The sequence below is a fragment of the Pinus tabuliformis genome, chromosome 1_2, assembly GCF_031772625.1.
Source record: "Pinus tabuliformis cultivar Carrire ecotype Pingquan chromosome 1_2, CPIR1, whole genome shotgun sequence".
NCBI lineage: Eukaryota > Viridiplantae > Streptophyta > Pinopsida > Pinales > Pinaceae > Pinus > Pinus tabuliformis.
The window spans coordinates 889,580,916-889,602,860 of NC_142298.1; the positions used below are offsets into that span (position 1 = coordinate 889,580,916).

At 39.8% G+C, this 21,945-nt stretch overlaps 1 protein-coding gene across 8 annotated transcripts in view; it reads left to right on the forward strand.

The window, feature by feature from the left end:
- Window positions 1–21,945, forward strand: part of ILA (putative protein kinase regulator ILITHYIA) — a 356,320-nt gene that overhangs the window by 194,195 nt on the left and 140,180 nt on the right. The window lies entirely within an intron of this gene.

Below are 21,945 nucleotides of genomic sequence, written 5' to 3' on the forward strand. Positions count from 1 at the left end.
GAATTTATGTGGTTGGTCAAATAACTATTCAGTTTAGTAGAGATGTAACATTTGATGAAGATGCAACTCTTAGAAAAGCAAGAGACTCTCCTCCTCCTGCCATTGCTAAAGACAAGCTGTTAATGAAAAAGACACTGCATCTGAGTTTGAATCGGAACCTAAGAATGAGCTTGCTGATAATCCAATGGGTTCCATGGATCCTCTAGATCCTCCACCACATGATCTTCCTACCAGAAAGATACCACTGTTGCTGCGAGATACTTTGCAAGATGATGAACAACACGCTGCCCCAAGAGGAACATTCAGAGAAAGTAAGAAGCCAAGCCGGTTTCAAAGGTATGTTGCTGCCATGAGCAACATCATTAAGGCAGAACCATGCACCTTTGAAGAAGCTGCAAAAGAACAAGTTTGGAAATATGCCATGACTGAAGAATACGCGTCCATCATCCAAAATGATATCTGGGAAGTGGTTACTAAACCTCAAGGTAAATCTGTTGTCACTTTCAAATGGTTGTTTAAGATTAAACATGATGCAGATGGTAGTATTGAAAAATACAAGGCTCGATTTGTAGCTAGAGGATTCTCTCAGAAAGAGGGAATAGATTATGATGATATTTTTGCACCTGTAGCTTGTTCTACTACTATTTGATCTGTTGTTGCCTTAGCTGCTAGCCAGGGATGGACTCTTCACCAAATGGACATGAAAACTACTTTCGTGCGTGGCTTCCTCAAGGAAGGGGTATTTGTGGAACCAGTGTTACTTGGGAGTGGGAGCGAAAGCGGGGAGCGGGAGCGACATTTTCAGAAGCTCCCGGTTTGGGAGCGAATCCCGGAGCATTTTTATATATATATATATATATATATATATTTATATTTTGATACATATATGTCAACAAAAACATGTAGAATAATGAATTAGATATAAAAAACATAAAAAAACATAGATTGAACCATAGAACAACAATCATCTAGAAGTTATAATCTTCATCAACCACGTCCACAAGTTAGTAACATAGTAACATACAACATATTGAGTCTCATGATTCATCAATCTTAAAGTTTCAAGTTTTCAAAATTCAATAGATAACATTTATCATCATTGATCACCAAAGTTGTACTTGTAAGCTAAGTGTAACCATTACAACAAATAATATCTAACATGAAATGAAATGTTACAAAATGAAATGAAATGAAACAACTTTCAACTTTCATGAAGCATCATATTCATAATTCATTACTAATGAGTTATAATTGCCAACGTCAAACTTAAATTGTCATATATTGTTTAAAAAAATATCATAATAAATATGAAAGAGTCAATAGTTATAAAAGCTACTAGAAACTAGAAAAGAGAAGTAAATCTTTATCTATTTCTTATGCTTGGGCCTCTTGCCACCACGAGAAATGTCTAATTTTTTAGTCTTGTTGGAAAATCAGGATCTTTGTCATTAATATCACCCTCTAAGCGTTAATATCCAGAGGTATCTTTGTCATTACCTTTGTATCTGTATAGGGATCTTTGTCATTAATATCACCCTCTAAGCATTAACATAAGATAGAACAAGCATAGCATGTCAAGTCAAGATTTTATTTGAGTGATGCGTACATTTTTAGGAGGGTCATGATAGAGGAGTTCGACAACCAATGTCACTAACATCAAGGTACATAGAGGGATTGGTGCTTTTAATTAAATACAAGTTCCATACCCTAATACATGACAAAATTCAATGGAAACATTGCAATCCCCCAATCCTGAAATCCTGAAAAACTGATAAGTCCACTGGATTTTGAATGAAATCTAAAATTCTACTTTCTCCATATGAAATCCAATGAGGCCGGAACCACTCTCAAAGATCCTGGGTCATTTCATGGTGATGTTAAAAATTTAAGTAAAAGGATGAAAATGAATATTAAGGAGAATGTCACTTTTACTTTAAGAATTTAACATTACCATGAATAGAATATCAATACTAGGGCCTAGACTTGATCATTAAGCTGCCCCACTAAAAAATTATTTGTTTCTTTCAAAACAAATTGCATTTCAAACATTACTACAAAAAAAAAAATTGCAAAAAATGCAAAACACTCTCGAAATCGCTCCCGAAAATGCAGGGAGCGAAATTTTTTTTAGGGAGCGTGCTCCCGAAATCGCTCCCATTTCGGGAGCGTGTTCCCGACCCGCTCCCAAGTCGCTCCTACTCGGAGTGCGGATTGGGAGCGGGATCGGGGTGTGGAACAACGACAAGGCTTTGAAGAGCTTGACACGGAAACTCATGTATGCATACTAAATAAAGCCTTATCTGGGTTGAAACAAGCTCCAAGAGTTTGGTATGCTCGCATTGATAGCTACTTGATAAATCTTGGTTTCACAAGAAGCAGTGTAGACCCAAACCTTTACTTCAAGACAATCCAAGGTATACCTTTGATTTTTGGTATTGAATGTTGATGATTTATTCTTGACAGGAGGAGAACCTCTTATCCTCCAGTGTAAGAGGGAGTTAAATTTTGAATTTGAAATGAAAGACCTTGGTTTCATCAATTACTTTTTGGGACTAGAGGTTTGGCAAAGACTTGGTGAAATTTATCTTTCTCAAGGAAAATATGCTGTTAAGCTTCTTGAAAGCTTTTCTATGGTAGAATGTAAGTCCATGTATACTCCTATGGAAATTAACTTTAAAAAATTATCTGGCAAAGCTGGAAGACTTTGTCTAGCAAATCCCACAGAGTATGAACGTCTCATTGGTGCTTTGATTTTTTTGGTAAACACTAGGCTTGATATATGCTTTACTGTAAACACTTTAAGTCAACATATGATTGATCCCTTTCATGCCCACTGGATTGCTACAAAACATGTACTCAAATATGTGCATAGAACTATAAATCTAGGATTGAAATATACTACTAAAAATGTAAGACTTCATAGATATTCTAATGCTGATTGGGTAGGTAACTCTCTTGATAGAAAGAACACTTCTAGGTGCTCCTTTAGCTTGGGATTTGCCATGATCTCTTGGATGAGTAGAACGCAGAAGTCTGTTGCACTAAGTACAACTGAAGCTGAGTACATTGCTGCTAGCATGGCTAGCTGTGAGGCAGTTTGGCTGAGAAAGCTTTTTGGGGAACTATTTGAGCAAGTTCCAGATACAACAATTATATATTGTGACCAATGTTTTAAAACTCCGACTCCGACTCCGACTCGGCCGAGGGTAGACTCCGACTCCGACTCCGACTCGGTATCAACTCGGCCTGCTCGATTTCAATGACTTGGTCATTGTAAAAAATACATTAATTTTTTTTTTTTTTTAAACACATAATTTTAAAGATTTTCATTCATGTTTCCAAACACACAGCATTAGAATATAGATAGAAGACAACATATGATCAAAGTAGGCTCATGAATATATCCATTATATCAAAATGGCACCCAATGCATTGTCCAATACATACACGATGATGATATAGAGATCAAAACAAAAACACATAACCAAGAAGGCTATAAATGGCCTCTACAACAAAAGTCTGTGACCAATACTACTGGCTACTGCTAGAGTTGCCAACATCATCTGGCTCAGTGTTACTTGGAAGTTGGGAGCAGGAGCGAAAGTGGGGAGCGAGAGCGAAAACGGGAGCGGGAGCGACATTTTCAGAAGCTCCTGGTTTGGGAGCGAATCCCAGAGGAGTTCGACAACCAATGTCACTAACATCAAGGTACATAGAGGGATTGGTGCTCTTGATTAAATACGAGTTCCATACCCTAATACATGACAAAATTCAATGGAAACATTGCAATCCTCCAATCCTGAAAAACTGATAAGTCTGTTGGATTTTGAATGAAATCTAAAATTCTACTTTCTCCATATGAAATCCAATGAGGCCGAAACCACTCTCAAACATCCTGAGTCATTTCATGGTAATGTTAAAAATTTAAGTAAAAGGATGAAAATGAAGATTAAGGAGAATGCCCTTTTACTTTAAGAATTTAACATTACCATGAAATTTGAATAGCATATCAATAGTAGAGAGCATTTGAGTGTGTTAAATAGGGTTTGGGAGGGGGAAATGGACCCCAAATAACATTTAACTAATTCATAAAACACATTGGAGTTCAAACCAATCAGCAAACACTTCAAAATTTCATTAAAAAAATGTCAAATCGCTGTTTTGATGGGGTTACAGGCCACTGGTTATGACTCGGCCGAGTCAATACAGAAACGGCCGAGTTGGCCGAATCAGCCATGACTCGGCCAGTCGAACCGTTCCAAGGGCCGGGTCACAGCAGAGGGTAATGGCTCGGATCAACCCGGCCGTTTCGGTATCGAAACAGCCGTTTCGGTATCGAAACAGCCGTTTCTTAAAACAATGATTGTGACAATAAGAGCGGGATTTGTCTTGCAGAAAATCCTGTGTTTCATGGTAAGTCCTAGCATATTGAGATCAAGTATCACTATATTCGGTATATAGTGCAGAGAGGAAGAGTGAGGCTCCATCACATCTCCACTGATGATCAGATATCTGACATTCTTACCAAGCCTTTACCAAAAGGGAATTTCTTGGTTTTTAGAGAGCAGCTTGGACTTATGGATGTGATCCTTCTGGGAGGTGGTCATAGCTGATTGAGAACATTGAGCTTCTTTTCCACCCTTTTCAGAACTCACAAGATTAGGGAATGATGTCAGGAAGCTCTTGAGGACGAGGGACCTCTTCTGTAGTGTGTGCCACAAGAGTAGGCCTCAATATGCATCCAACTCACAGTCTGGGAGGTGGGAAGAGCCACCTATTTGGTTAATAGGTGTAGTGAGACTTGTCTGTGTGACTTGTCCAGGATGCAGGTCTTCCACCAATTGACACTTGGTTGTGTTTGATTCTTGCCTGTGTGACTTGTGTAGGATGTAGGTATGTAGGTCTTCCACCACTTGACACTCGGTTGTGTTTGATTCTTTTTTGTGGGACTTGCTTGAGTCTTATCTATGTGATGTCTATGCTTTATCACCTATTTTTTGAGATAAAAATTGGTTGAGTATAGTCCTTGTTTATGTGACATGTGATGGTTTTTTCCTTTACAAATTTGTGTCAAGTGTTGATTCTTCTTTAAATTGCGACTTCATTGTTACAGATGTTACTGAGCAGAGTTGAACTGAGATGAATGAACGAGATAAGAGGAAGCATGTTGATTTCTGGTAGCATCGGATGTGCTCTAAGTCTCAAAATTTGCAGGGAGGCTTAGACACATGCATTCTCCAATACCCAAAAATTGTTTTGAGAAATTCTATCTGGAGACAGGTTTATTAAAATAATTAATTATTTTTAATGGGTCCCCAAGTCTAAACTTAGGAAATTAAAATAATTAATGGGTATTAATCTAAACTGTGGGTGTAATTTCTAAAAGAAGGCGGAGATCAAGTCAATATGATCCTAGCCATTGATTAGAATCTAATTTGGGTCGTTGATTGATCAACGAGAGGATTATAAGAGAAGGCTTGATGGGCACTTGGAGAACACACCGATAGAGTTCAAAAGATCGAATTTCTGAAGCAGAGCAGCTGCAAGAGAGAGATTCAAAGTGAGCTTTTGTAGTGAGGGGCATGGATAGTATCTGAAGGGAAATCCTTCCCATTCGGAGCATACTTAGCAGAGAAGACAAAGGGAGATTCAACAGTGGCAGCGCTGAGCCAGAGGGGTTGATGCAAAGGTAGAGCGGAAGCCAAGAGGAAGTCCGAAATTTGAAGAGGGAATTTGAGTTTTAGAAGCCAGGAGTCGGGGTGTGAGACCGGGAGGCAGAAATTAGATCACCTGGGCAGTAAATCAACCAACTAGGGGATTGACACTGTCCCTAGTGAGCTTGATGCTGGGCTGACACAGACACTGTGCAGAGGCAGCCAGAAAAGCTGGGGGCAATCCTTCTGGGGCTGGATCAGCCAAGATTTCCAGTGATAGTGTGAGGTAATCTCACAAATATCTTTGTCAGGTTTATTCTCTGTAACTGGAATGCTAGGAAGGCTTCTAGAGATGTATTCAGATTTTACTATTGCATAATAATAAAACCCTCAGATTTGCTATACCGATTTTCCCACATTGGGTTTTCTTGGGGACATTTGTCCAAAAATAACGGTGTTATTGTGTTGTATTTTCTTTCTTGCTCAGTCTCTTGTTTTTGCATATAAATTAATTAAGTGAAAGCTGCAGAGTATGTACTTCAATATTTGTCGTAAGAAGCTACAAATTACTTGTTCACGTAAATCTAACAAGTAGGAGAAATATCATTAGTTGCTACAGTAGGGATTACGGTTTAACAATTTTCACAAAGCAGAGATCTTTGATGCAGAAAGAAATTCCTCCCTAGCTGAGAGGGAGTGTTAAAATTGGACAACTCAGGGACGAATTTCTCCTAGAAGAAATAATATATTTCAGTTCTGTTTGAACCGCCTATAATAAAATTTCATTTCTAACAATTCTAATATGATGTTCCAAAAATAGTAAGTCACATCTCAATTTGGAAGTGACTTTCCAAAAATAGAAAGTCATGTCTAAATGATCAATGATGATCTCGGCATATGGAATCTACTTTAAAATGAAATCAATCACGATTATATAAGTCAGTGATATTTTTATCCTTACTAGTATTATTATTATTATGATACTATTATTTATAAAATCGTCTAAAGTCATTCACCTTTAATGGATTAACAAAAACAAATTCTCTCATGAAATAAGTAAATTAAATTGAGAATCTCTTACTTGGCAAATTGAACGTTTCTCTTGGAATAAAATAATAACTCCACACTTAAGAGAATGTAACTCTCCTTCACTAATTCAATATATGACAAAAGTGTAACTCCTCCTCATTAAATGCATTTGTAACTCCCTCATTCAATTCGATTTATAACCCTCACCCAATACTCTCTCTCTCCCTAATTCGAATTGTAACTCCTCAAGACAAGTTTTACTTTCTCTCTATTATTGGGATGAGTTACACTTCTTCTCAAGTAACTCATCCCTCGTGGAATTCAATTCTCCTATTATTGGTTGAAGGAATGAATTCATTTTGTAACTCTCATTTCTCATCTATTTAAATAAGAGCAAATGAGAGTTGAGAGTAACATGTTCATTGTGAAGAAGGAGAGCTAGAGTTGAGTGTGTGCAAGAGAAGTGTGAGAGCAAGTGAAGAGTAAGAGCAAGGGAAGAGCTGGAGCAAGTGTGTAGGACAAGATCTAATCAAGAGAAGGAGGAGATTTTCCAGCAAAGAGCAAGAGCACTTCAGCTGCAAGTTGATCAAACATTGGTGACTTTATTCATTCTCATTTTGTCTCTCTCTCTCTGTACTCTGCTGAACAATTGAAGAAATTTAATAGAAGAAGAATCATTTGGGTTTCCCCCTTGTGGGTTTTGCCTTGGTCATTGGACCTAACTCTTAGTGTCTCATATTTGTGCTTGACTGTCTCCATATGATCCTTAAGTTTATGTTTTATCTACAATTGCTGTTTTGAAAAGTTGTGAAGAAAAATTCTACACTCTAAGTAATTGTAACAACATAGTACAATCAATTTTCTGCAAAGTACAATTTTCTGCAAAGTACATTAAACTTTCTGCAATGTACATTTAATTTTCTGCAAATTACATTCAGCTTTCTTCAAAGTATATTCAGTTCCATTCAGTTTTCTGCAAGTACATTCAATTTTCATAGAACTTTCAAGTGTATGCAAAGAATTTTTAAATTTCTGCATAGAACTTTCAGATTTTAACTCTCTGAGGGAGCAATATCTCACTTCATTGTGTCATCTTCATCCTCCATGAGGCCTTTAATGTCTTCTTGCGAATTAATAGATTAAACATAATCTATGTTAGTGGAACTATAAGCCAAAGCATTAGAATTGTTTTCGGTATTTCATAAACCTTTGTTTCTACAACACTGGTTTGAAACACCATTGTTATGTTTCGGCGACCATTCGAAAGTTTGAAATCTTATTGCAATCGTTTAAGCCATTATTGCCATTGCACTAATAATTTCAGTGGGCAGTTAGGTCACTTGAAAGAAAAATAACTATATATATTTTAAAGAAGAATACTGACACTAATTTCTTATAGATAAAATTATAAATAGAGTGCTTGATCTTCTCTTAATGATAACCCTTTTTTTGGCTATATTTTAAGATTTGAAATTTATGGGTGGTGGTAGCATTTTGAATTTTTTTTTCCTGGTTTCTTTTTAATATATATATACATATATTTTAATTTGACAAGGAAAACCTTCCAATATGGCCTCATCTTCCCTGAATTATCTGAATGTAGGGTGGCTCAAGTTTCGACTGCTTCCCAAATAGTGGTTGGTATCCTTGAGGGATTCAATGTTAGTTTTTGTAGCATCAAATGTGTTCTAGTCACGAAACTTGGTGGAGAGGCTAGAATACGTGAGATCTCCATAATCCATAAATCGGTTTTGGAAATTCCACTTAGAGATGGCTTAATTAGATTATTAACCTATTTTTTAATGTTTCCCAAGTCTAAACTTAGGAAAATTCATTAATTAATTAGAATAATTAAGTTAAGGTGATAATTATCTAGAAACTCACACAGATCGATCCAAAAATGATCTGAGCCATCAATTAAGATTTAATCTTGGTCGTTGGAGCCCCAACAGGAAGATATGAGAGGAGATCGATGTGGTGATGGAGATGAGACACTTGAGCAGCAGTTCCTTGTGCAAATTGAGCTAGCAGCAATAGAGTTCCAGCCAAAGAGGGATACGGTATTAGTGAGGGGCTGGGATAATGATTCAGAGGAAGATTTCTAGTGCATAAACATCGAGTGTAGGAACACATGTGCATGAACGCGCGAGTGCAGGAACGCAAGTGTGGGCAGTGCTAGTGCCGAGGTTGCTTAGGGAGTATCTTACCAGATTTTCTTGTTGTGGATTGCTAGTTTTCGACACCTAGATTGTACTCATGATTTCACTGCTGCGTAATAATAAAAATCCTCAATGCTGCATTGATTTTCCCACATTGGATTTTTTCGGGGACATTTGTCCAAAAATAACTGTGTAAAATTTATGTGTGCGTTTGCTAGATTTTCTCAGTTTCTAGCGCTATTTTCTTCCGTAGTTTATTTGTGAAAATCGCAGTGTGAATTATTTGGTATTTGCTGTAGCAAACAACAAATAATTTGTTAAATAAATTAACAATTAGAAAAATAATTTCCAGTCGTTGTGATAGATGAAGCTTTCACATGGTATTAGAGCGTGAGTGATCAGCCAGGAAGCTCAGAGGCAGAGGAGAGAATTTCACTGTTCAAAGGGAGCTACAAGCCGAAATTATCAAAGCTGCACAATACCCAGACAAATAGGCAATGTTGCATTAATCGTTATCGGGATAATATCGGCGCGAGGAAAAAATCGTAATTATCGTGAAATAATCGGAAATAATCGGGAAAAAATCGTTTGGTACAAAAATATTCATTTTTTTAAATATCTAAACCATCTACAACATAAAATAAATACATTGACACATAAATATGATAAAATAACTAATATATAAGATGTTTAATATCATTTCTAGTGCTAAAATCACACATTACATTGAATCATGTCCTGAATAGTAAGTCCTGACTCCTGAGTCCCAACTCAACCTCAAAATATCAACAAAAAATATAATAATGTATCTCATCATGTCATAATGTCATATACAATAAAATGAAGAAAATAACTAAAGTCTAATCCTATTGATTTCCTCTGCCCCTCTTGCGAGAAAATGCCACAACTTTCCCTTTCCCTCTAGATGTAGATGCTGGTGCTGGTGGAGTTGGCAGTGGAGTTTGCTATACTCTAGAAGTTGAAGAACTAGAAGTAAGAGCTATAGGAGGTAGATCATGTCCTCTACTGGTGGTAGGGGTAGCCCGGGCAGGTGGTGTCACTTGGAAACATTACAATCTCCCAATCCTGAAATCTTGAAAAATTGATAAGTCTGCTGGATTTTGAATGAAATCTAAAATTCTACTCTCTCCATATGAAATCCAATGAGGCCGGAACCACTCTCAAACAAGCTGAGTCATTTCATGGTAATGTTAAAAATTTAAGTAAAAGGATGAAAATGAAGATCAAGGAGAATGCCACTTTTACTTTAAGAATTTAACATTACCATGAATAGCATATCAATACTAGGGCCTAGACTTGATCATTAAGCTTCCCCACTCTAAAATTATTTGTTTCTTTAAAAAAAAATTGCTTGCATCCCTTATAAAACCTCGCTGCCCCGTTTGCCCGCGATAAAAACGGAAAAAATCGCGATCTTTTTCTAAAAAATCAGATATAAAAAAACTGGCGATAATTTCGGATATTACTCGCGATAATATCTGCAGCGGGAAATTATCGCAATAAAACGATAATATCGTGATTTTAACAACACTGCAAATAGGCCAAATTACCAGAGTTAGGGTTCGATTTGTAGTTGCAGGTTGGCATAAAAGTCGAGTTTCCTAGGATAGTGATTCTGGCAATCAAAAGGAGCAACAACAGAGCAAATCTTCGCTAAACAGATTTCTGGTTGGATGCAGAGGGATTTGCAATTGCAGAATCAGTGTCAGGGGAAGAGAAAAGCACACACTACGGAGGGAAGGTTTCTCTCAGGGAACTTCAAGTTTCAGAAGTTTGATTTTCCATTGTAGATTGCCAGTAGCAGATAGTAGATCTACGCATTCCAAAAGGGAGTGGGAGTGGTAGAGAAACAACCAAGCAAAGGAAAAGAGGGAGTTTTCGACATTTTCAGTGATGACCACAACGGGGCTTAGAGATCAGGATAGGTTGGAGGGTTCCTCCAACTATATCATTTGGAAGGTTGAGATGTCCTTCCTTCTTGATGAATATGCCCTGAAAGCATAAATAGACAATGTCGTAGCAGTTCCCCGGGATGTCGATCAACTCAAGGAGTATAGGAAGGAAATGGCGAAAGCGAAGCGGTTGATCCTAGATGGAGTCTCATATAGTCTCACAAATAGAAGCCAATTGAACGACCAAAGAAATGTGGGATGCTCTCTCCATGCTATACCAAGGTGCTTCCAAGCAACGAAAGATGTTCCTGGAAGAGAAGCTGAGATGCATCAAGATGCAGAAAGGGAAAGGCATAGATCCCTTATTCACCAGATTTCAGGAGTTCCAAGACCAACTTGCAACTATTGGGCCAAAACCTCAACCTTCAGAGTTAGTATGGTTGGCACTAAATAATGTCTCAGAGGATTGGCAAGCTTTTTGTCCAAATCATATTGGGCAGAGATAGGCTACCAAACTAGGACAAAATGTGGTTTGACTTGTAGCAGGAGGAGTTGAGGCGAGCTCTGCTAAAGAGCTCCTTCAGTGGCAATAGGAGCAATGGATCGAAGGGTGTGAAGGAGGAGGAGAATGTGGCCCTAGCATTAAAGGGTACCAGTCAGGGGCAAGGGGAACATAAGAAGAAGAAGAAAGACCTATCAAAGGTCAAGTGCTTCAGGTATGGTGAGTTTGGCCATTATAGTACATAGTGTCCTCTCAAGAAGAAGGACAAGCAGGACTAGACGACAACGTCTGTAGAGATAGATAAGTTGTCCTCCAGGCTGGAGGAAGTTTTTGCCATGCTTGTAACTATACCTCCAGGAGCGAGGTGTGGCGATATTGAGTTATAGTCCCAGAGTTGCGGAGTTTGGGCAAGATCCTTTGAGGTGTCCTCTTCATAGATCATTACCTTGCTACGGGGGCCCACAATGTTCAATAGCAGGATGGATCAGAGTTAGTAGTTGTAGTCAGATTCCCGAGTGACAGTTGCAGATACTAGAAGCAGTCAAATGTTGAAGAGCGCAATGATTTATTCCTACCTACTTAGTTAGAAACCCTCCATGCACTTTATCTGATTTATTCCTACCTACTTGTTATTTTCCTTAACAAGTTATTTACAATGTAAATATTGAAAATAAACACTAGTGTGTGCTCAACATATTATAGATCAACAACTAAAAGAAACAAGAACAAACACACCACATGACACCATTATTTTTGGACTAATGTCCCCAGAAAAACCCAATGCGGGAAATCCGGTGAAGCTATTTGAGAGTTTTCTTATTAAGCAATATCAAAGTACAATTTGGGTGCCGAAATTGGCCTACCCAACAGAGAATTTCCTTAGCAGTAATACCTCTATGTTGCAGACAAATCTACTGGCTGAAACCCTAGATAATCCTTCCGGCAGCTACTCAGCACCAATATGCCCTTGAAACCCCAACGTTTGCCCAATCTGGATTGCGTCACCCGTCAGTCTATCTTGGCCTACGTTAGCCCCAGGAGGCCCTGCGTCAGCTCTTTGAGCCTCTACGTCAGCTACGCTGGCCCCACTGGTGCTCGACGCAGCACTTAGCTGCCTTTGCGTGGCCTTGCGTGAGCACTAGCTGCTCCTACATCTCTCTCTCTGGCTGCTCTGCTGCTATCCCGACACTATCTCTGCCTCTCTGTCTCTCTGTACTTAATGTCCCTCAACTGCTCTCCTGATCACTGATTCTATCCCTTTTAGCAAACCCTGCTCTAAAGAATAGAATGACTGATCACTCTGGTGTATTCTCCAAGTGACCTTCAAGCCTCCTCTTATACTTTTCCTGTTGACATATCAACGACCGAGATTAAGTCCCTAATCAACGGCTAAGATTAGATCTGGCTTGATCCATGTCTTTTGGACCATTCTAACACAGATTCATGTCAATACACATTAATATTTTATTTTTCCTAAGTTTAGACTTAGAGACTCCATTAAAAATATTAATTATTTTAATATCTCCTAATCTGTTTACAATCTGCCCAAACCCTTTCTGGGTATTGGAGATCTCATGTGCCCCAACCTCTCCACCAAATTTTGTGGCTAGAGCACATCCAATGCTACCCGAAATCAACACTCCCTCTTAGCGAGGACTGTGCTCTAGCAATACTCCTCACTGAGTATTACTTTGATCATCCGACATCGGTGCCTGCGATGATGCTAGGCCTTCCTGCCCAACATCCTTTGCACTGCTGTATCTTGTACTACTGCCCATGGTTCTGCCACTGCCATTGTTGCATCTGTATGACAACTCCCTCTACATCCCGTGTTGCTGCTGGTCCTTTTTCCCAGCACTGCATCCGCACTGCACCTCCTCTCATCCTGTTGCATCGCGCTGCCCACTGCTGCACTGCAACTCAATTACTGAGAAGTAAGTAAATGATCTCCCAATCTGACCTCCCTGTTGGGCTAGAGCCAACCACTGATGCTGAAACTCCCTCTGCTGCTGACAAGTGCTCCCTCTCTCACCTCTGTGCTGCTGCATCAACTCCCTGCATCTCGCATCGTTGCACACCTCTCTGTGCCATCCTGCACGGGTGCAACACTACTGTGCCTCTCGCACTGCTGTAGCCTGTTAGCCTCGCGCTGTCTCGAGATTCTTGCACTATAGCTCTCTCTGCCGCTCCATCCGCATCCATCTTTACCCGACTCAGCCAGTCTTGCCACTCCTCTTCGGGGCTCTCGTAGCAAGGTCTAATTCAGGAGGCTGGGTACCTCGAGGATCTTGCCCCTCATCGCCTGTAGTCCGCTGACTACAGCTCGATGTCTCCCCACTTCTGCTCAAGTGGTGTGTGTGCACTCATGGCACAATCATCGTCTGTCAAAACTTTCTTCTCTGCCCGTGCTGGCGCTGCCTTAGTCTCGGAAGACTCTCCCTTACTCTTCTTCCTTAGACACTGGGTCACATAATGACCCAACTCCCCACTGTAGAAGCACTTGATCTTGGAGAGATCTTTCTTCTTCCGCTTCTCCTGCTTTCCCTCAGATGCTAGGGCAACATATTCCTCCTCCTGCTTGACTTTGATCCCCTTGCTGCTGCTACCTGTCTTCGACTGTCGTCTGATCTTTTCCTAGCAAAGCGCTGCCCATATCTCGTCCCAAGGTGGAAGTGTCCCTTTGCCCAGAATACTCTGGACAAATACTTCCCAGTCTTCTGAGACAACATTCAGGGCTGTCCTCACCATAAGCCCCTGATTCGATGTTGTCCCTATAGTAGTCAACTGATCTCAGATCTCATTCAGTCCTCCGAGGAAGGTGTCTATCGACTATCCCTTCTTCATCTGATACGACCTCATCTGATTCTCGAGAAACATTATTCTCTGCACGGAAGTATGCTGGTACAACTTCTTGACAGACTCCCACATCTCAAATGTCGTTTCCTTCTCGGCTATATGTGGTACCACATGATCCATGATCCCTTAAAGGATAATGCACTTGGCCCTCGCCATTGCCTCCTCGTACCTGTGATTATCACTGGGGTCGACTGGGACAACTATTACCTTTAAGGCGAAGTTCTTGACACGATTCCTGTCAAGCACTGATAAGATTTTGGCCTTCTAGATTGCGAAGTTTGATGCTTCATCCAGTCTATCCTGGACTCTTACTCCGTGTAGTCCCATGACGCTCCTCTACTTCCCTCCTCGAAGTTCTCTATTCGACTCCTCTGAGTCTCTACTTCCCGTCTAGAAGTTCTCTTTTGGACTCTCTCTGAGTCCTAATTTCCCTCCTAGAAATCCTTCTGCCACTTGTCGAGATGCCCCCTACTCTGATCGTCTTGTGCAACTGCACTGCTGATCCGGGTTCCTCGGTTAGAAACCCTCGGTAACAACTCCTCTGGCCCTGCTCTGTCAGGTACTGATCTAACTACAGTACCTCACCAACTCCACTCTACAATATTCCTGCAGCCTTCTAGACCCTAGCAACTGCCTCTCTGTGAACTGCGTCAGTGCCTTTCTGCGTCACCCCAGATGGGTCTGCGTCAGCAACGTTGGCCTCTCTGAGGCTCTGTGCAGCTCCTGGCTTCCTCTGCATGGCTCTGGCTGGCTTTGCGTCACACTCCTTGGCTTCTGCGCTACTAGAAACATCTTCTGCCACCTCGAGACAATTGTTTTCTGCTGCTATTGCTCCGCTTGGCTGATGTCTCCTAGTCCTCCTGTGATATGCAATCACGCTTTGATACCATGTTGAAGTTTCTAAGTTTACTTATTTAGAAACCCTCCATGCACTTTATTTGATTTATTCCTACCTACTTGTGATTTTCCTTAACAAGTTATTTACAATGTAAATACTGAAAATAAATACTAGTGCATGCTCAACATTTTGCAGATCAACAACTAAAAGAAACAAGAACAAACACACCACATGACACCATTATTTTTGGACTAATCTCCCTGGAAAAACCCAATGCGGGAAAATCGGTGTAGTTATCTGAGGGTTTTCTTAGTAAGCAATATCAGAGTACAATCTGGGTGCCGAAACTGGCCTACCCAACAGAGAATTTCCTTAGCAGTAATATCTCTCTGTTTCAGACAAATATACTGGCTGAAACCGCAGATAATCCTTCTGGCAGCTACTTAGCACCAATCTGCTTCTGAAACCCTAGCGTCTGCCCAGTCTGGACTGTGTTAGCCTCTCCTAGCCCAGCGCTGGTCCTGCGTCAGCCCCAGGAGGCCCTGTGTCAGCTCTCTAAGCCTCTGAGTTAGCTACGCTAGCCCCACTGGTGCTCTGTGCAACACTTCGCTGCCTCTGCGTGGCTCTGCATGAGCATTGACTACTCCTGCATATCTCCCTCTGGTTGCTCTGCTGCTATCCCAACACTATCTCTGCCTCTTTGTCTCTCTGTACTCAATGCCCCTTAGCTGCTCTCCTGATCACTGATTCTATCTCTCTTAGCAAACCCCACTCTAGAGAATAGAATGACTGATCACTCTGGTGTATTCTCCAAGTGACCCTCAAGCCTTCTCTTATACTATTGCTGTTGACATATCAATGGCCGAGATTAAGTCCCTAATCAACGACTAAGATTAGATCTGGCTTGATCCATGTATTTTGGACCATTTTAACACAGATTCATATTAATACACATTAATATTTTACTCCATTAAAAATATTAATTATTTTAATATCTTCTTATCGGTTTAAACTCTGCCCAAACCCTTTCTAGGTATTGGAGATCTCATGTGTCCCAACCTCTCCACCAAATTTCGTGGCTAGAGCACATTTGATGCTACCCCAAATCAACACCAGTCAGGGGCAAGGGGAACATAAGAAGAAGAAGAAAGACTTGTCAAAGGTCAAGTGCTTCAGGTATGGCGAGTTTGGCCACTACAGTACGCAGTGTCCTCTCAGGGAGAAGGACAAGCAGGATTAGACGACAACGTCTACAGGGATAGATAAGTTGTCCTCTAGGTTGGAGGAAGTTTTTGCCATGCTTGTAACTATACCTCCAAGAGTGAGGTGGGGCGATATTGAGTTATAGTCCCAGAGTTGCGGAGTTTGGGCAAGATCCTTGAGGTGTCCTCTTCATGGATAATTACCTTGCTACAGGGGCCCACAGTATTCAGTAGCAGGATGGATCAATGTCAGTAGCTGTAGTCAGATTCCTGAGTGACAGTTGCAGATACTAGTAGCAGTCAAATGCTGAGGAGCGCAATGATGAATTGACAACAGAGCAGGAGGCTCAGTGGCAGAGTTAACTGCAGTGCAGATTCTTCAGTAGGCAATGAAGTGGCTAGTAGCAGTCAAGAGACAGATGCAGTAGGCACAAATGATTCATTATTTTGGATGCTTCTCAGTTGCAGTAGTTGCAATAACAACAAATGAGAGGGAGTTGCAGTGCAAATGCAGGGTTAGTAGTAGTATGGCAATGTGAGCAACAACACGGATACAACATCAGAGTTGCATAGTGGTTGGTGGGTTGTATGGCGAGATATCAATAGCATGACAAAAGATGGTATAGAGACAGGGTGTTGTGGTAGGGTTTGCAACACTAGAACACAATCCTCACTAAGAGGGGGTGTTAGTTTTTGTAGCATCGAATGTGTTCTAGTGAAGAAACTTGGTGGAGAGGCTAGAATGCATGAGATTTCCATAACCTAGGCATTGTTTTTGGAGATTCCACTTAGAGATGGCTTAATTAGATTATTAACCTATTTTTTAATGTTTCCCAAGTCTAAACTTAGGAAAACTGGTTAATTAATCAGAATTAATTAAGTGAAGGTGGGAATTCTCTAGAAACTCACACGGATTGATTCAGAAATGATCTGAACTATTGATTAAGATTTTATCTTGCCCATTGGAGTGCCAACAGGAAGATATAAGAAGGGATCGATGTGATGATGCAGATGAAACACTTGAGCAACACTTTCTTGTGCAGATCAAGGTAGTAGCAGTGGAGCTCGAGCCAGATAGGGACGCAGTGTTAGTGAGGGGCAGGGACAGTGATCCAGAGGAAGATTTTAGATCCAGAGGGGCAACAACAAGATGCTGAGTTATTCCCAGTGCAAGAATGCGTGAGTGCAGGAACGCGCTAGTGCATGAATGCGCGAGTGCATGAACACGCTAGTGCAGGAATCCGCAAGTGCAGGAATGTGTGAGTGCATGAATGCGAGTGTAGGCAACACAAGTGCAGACAATGCAAGTGCTTAGGTTGCTTAGGGAATATCTTTGCTAGATTTTCTTGCTATGGATTGCCAGTTTTCGACATCCAGATTGTACTCAGAATTTCACTGTTGCAGAATAATAAAAACCCTCATTGTTGCACTGGTTTTGCCACATTGGGTTTTTCTGTAGACATTTGTACAAAAATAACTGTGTAAAATTTATGTGTCCGCTAAATTTTCTCAGTTTCCAGCACTATTTTCTTCTGTAATTTATTTGTGAAAATCACTGTGAATTATTTGGTATTCGCCGTAGCAGATAATAGATAAATTGTGAAATAAATTTAACAATTAGAAAAGCAATTTCCACTTGCTGTGATAGATGAAATTTTCACATTCATTTGGATTTGCGCATATAACTTATGGCTTCATCGTCAATGACATGCCGTAGGTGGATGGTCCACCTGATTTGTCTAACGGTTCGCTTCAATGTACAAAACTTGAGATGGCTGGTTCCATGGTCAACCAACCATAAATAGTCAAATTGACAACATAAAATAATGTGACAAAAATTCAATAAATTGAAAAAATGCATTTAAAAAGGTCTCCACCCTCCATTTCTTTCACTCACACTATTTATTTGAGTTATTTGGAAATTTTGAGCTAAGTTTCTTGGGCTGATTTGGAGAGCTGACTCTCTTAAGCTCGGTCATTGATACCAATATACAAAGATGAGATATAATCATATACAAGAGGCTCTTGCATTTCAATGATAGTATTGTTACCTGCTACTGCAAAACCTACCATGTTAGTGCAAAGTCTCACTAAGTGCTCTAGCTTAAGAGAAACAATGAGATCATTAACCACTGTCACCTTAGCAGTTATTCTCGTATGATACTATCCCCACAACAAAGGCTTCCCTAATAGATCTTAAGGATTAGATAACCCATGTGCTCCTAGGCTAAATACCCCACAAGGGTTTTCTTATAGATCACGCCCAAGGCTAAGTGTTCAATAATTAGGGTTCTAGGCGAGATGAAATGTAATTCTAAGACACGAGCTCAAAGGAACCTATGACTAAATCTAAAGGGCTTAGCAAATCCTAGAGATGCTCGAATAGGCTCCAAAATACATGTTAGCGTTTATAATTAACCCAATTATAACATGCAAATATTATAACAACAATTAAAAATAGCCTAAAATTGATAATAAACTTGCAACAAACAAAGGCTATTTGATAAATAAATTAGGAAATAGATTACAACATTTTTTCAAAGGTTGAAATCACATAAAACAATAAGAAAAACCCTAGACGCCAGTTGCTCATCTCTAATTAATAGCTAAGAAATGCATGAAAAATAATATTTATGTTTTATTAATTTAGTACATGCAAAGCCTAGCTCTAGGAATCAATGTTGCGAACATCTCAATAACATCCCGATTTTATCTTAAATCACGATTTTTTGGCCTAGCCGATGTGTGCCAATTTTTATTGATATTTTGATGGTATCTTGATTTGTCGATATTTGCCAATTTTTACCAATATTTTCTTGATATTTACGATTTTTGGTTTTCCGGATCCTTGCCGATTTTATCCCAATGTTGATGTTGGCAACATTGCTAGGAATATAAGGTCCATGGTAAATAATGCTATAAAATGTAGTTTTTTTGTACTCTAACCCTAATTTACCTTAGAAAACATTAAAAATAAAATTTAGGGTTTGTTTTTTCTATTTCAAGGAGGTTGACATGATAGTGGACTAGTGCCTTTCTCAGTCAAGGGCCTAATAGGGTCTAAGGAAAAGTCTATGGAAGAGGACCAATAGGAGCGATTTATGAGAGAAAAAGCTACAATGATGTTTCTCTATTGCACAAGCCCTAGCGATTTTCAATCAAATTGGAGATTATTGGAAGGAGTTTTAATTATAGTCATTGATATAGAAACTCGATGATAATCTTGTTTAGGAGATGTTAGAGCTGTGAAAATTTCATTGAAACCCTAATTCTACAACAAATACAATATGGAAGAAGATGCAATAAATTTGCACAAAATCATGATAGAATCACCATTTATCATACATGAGAAAGATTCATCCAATCATAATACCTTCCGCAAGACAATTTGCTCATTTAATGCACCATAGTGACCAAGAGAAAAGAGACAAGCTAGTGCGTACTCTCTCAAGTGTGAGTGGCAATGATTCCAAGATAAATCAACTTCTTTCTACTTATGTGAGGAAAACTAAGTTGATTTAGTCCAAAAAATACACTAAAAAACTGTAAAATTAATATAAAATGTGATTACAATTTAGGTAGGTTATAAGTCGACCCCCAAAGATAGCTAACTCAATGAATAAACAAAATAAGTCTTCTTTAACCCACGTGTGAGAAAAATGCCTCCATTGGTGATGTCATCCTTAAGAGGTGCATCTCTCATCAAAATATGCCATGGATGACCCAAGGAGCTGCTTCTAACTGCAAATTCACATCTCCACATCAAATGGTGCTCGATTAGAAAGCAAAGGGGCTCCCTCAACGAGATGTCATCATCAAGACTGGTCCACATTAGCAATACAACTTCATGAAGGGGACATCATTTAGGTTGGGCATGTTGTCTTCATGCTGAGCAATGTACCATCCCGCTAGAGGGATGCCAAGTTATCATCATCAAATACTCCTAGAAGTAGGGTAATGTCCATCAAGAAGGTGCAATGCTATCTTGGTGGCATTCTATCATCTTTGGGTTACATCGACTCACTAAGTGATGCCTTGGGTGAAATGTGCAATGTTCCAGGCCTTGGAGTAAGAGGAGAGTATCATCAATAGTGCTCGAAACAATGCAAGGTCGACACTCCTCAAAAGGTGGTAAACGTCCTAGGTTTGGTGCCTAATGATGTCATCAGATGGGGATGGATGCCCTCTCATCATATAATCCATTAATGGAGGGAAACTGTACAAGCCGACCACCAAAGATAGCTAACTTGATGAATAAACGTAAATATAAGCCTCTTATAGTTATAACCTAAGTCACCTGACACGGGGATTCAGGATTCGTAGGATACGAGGATTTGAGTGTCGGATTCGGACACGTTGACCCTCCAGAACAGGACACGTAGGATTCGTTATATATTATTTTATTAAAAAAACATATCTATATATACATATAGATATATTAAAAATTAGATATTTCTTACACAAATTCTCATTAATGATACAAATTCATTGATTTCAAACATAGATATTCATCTAGATGTTAGTTTTACTGTTTACAAAGTAAGTTAGTAACATTATAGCATGAATAGTACATACAAAATTCAAATATCTGCATAAACCCTCACAAACCTTCATAAACCTCATAAACCTTCACTTTTTTGGGATTCGAATCCCAAAATTAGGACACGAAGTGCCCTAACGGGACACGACTGAGATTCGATGGTGTCCTGTTAGGACACGTGGTGTCCCATTTTAGGATTCGAATTCCCATTGAATCGTGTCAGATTCGTGGGATTCAGACACGTGACCTATTTTGGACAAATCCAGTTTCATAGGTTATAACCCACATGTGTCAGCAAAATGGCCTACAAGTGTGAAGTCATCATCTAAAAGGTGCATCTCTCATTGAAATATGATATGGATGACTTAAGAAGGTGCTCTTCATTGCAATGCCACATTTCCACATCAAAAGGTGTCCAATGATAAAGCAAAGGCTCCCTCAACAAGACGCCATCATCAAATTGGACAATGTCATCAATCCAAGCCCATGAAGGAGACATTTGGGAACTAGGGCATGACATCATCATGCTGAGCAGTGTACCATCACCTCAAGAGGGATGTCAGGTTGTCATCATCACCATCAAATCATTCTAGCAACAGGGCAATGCCCATCAAGAAGGTGCAATGCTAGCCTGGGGGTGTCTTGTTATCTCTGGCGTACATCAACCCTCTAAGCAATGCCTTGTCTCAAAAATGCATCGTTTTGGGTCTTGGAGGAAGAAGAGGCTGTCAGCAATAGTGTTGGCTATATCTCAAGGTCAGTGCTCCCGAAAAGGTGGGCATTGTCTTGGATTTGGTTCCCAGTGATGCTAGCCATCCTTTTTGAACTGTTGGAGAAGCATCATACAATTCCTCAAGGGATGGTAGCTATACTTGGGAGCAAACATTTAAGACATAGTCATGGAATCGAGTGAGATCAACATCATAGGTGGAAGAAACATAGGGGTATTGGAGTGGACCATAATTAATGTTAAAGGCATCAGTTTTTCCTCATGCAAACATCGCCTTCAAATGTTTTTCTAGATTATGATTTGTAAACAAGCTACCATGCTTAGATATGGGAGGGTTATCACAAGACCCTATTAGGTGCTTACAACCCTAAGGGGAGGAATAGTTCCTAAGCCAACCCATGAATCAACAAGTGCAAATGGCAAGTGGCATGGTAGCGGTTTGCTTCATGGACGATGCCACAATTTTTGTGCGCAGCTATGATATCCATCATCATTGAGTGTTAATATGTGAATAGGGAGCAC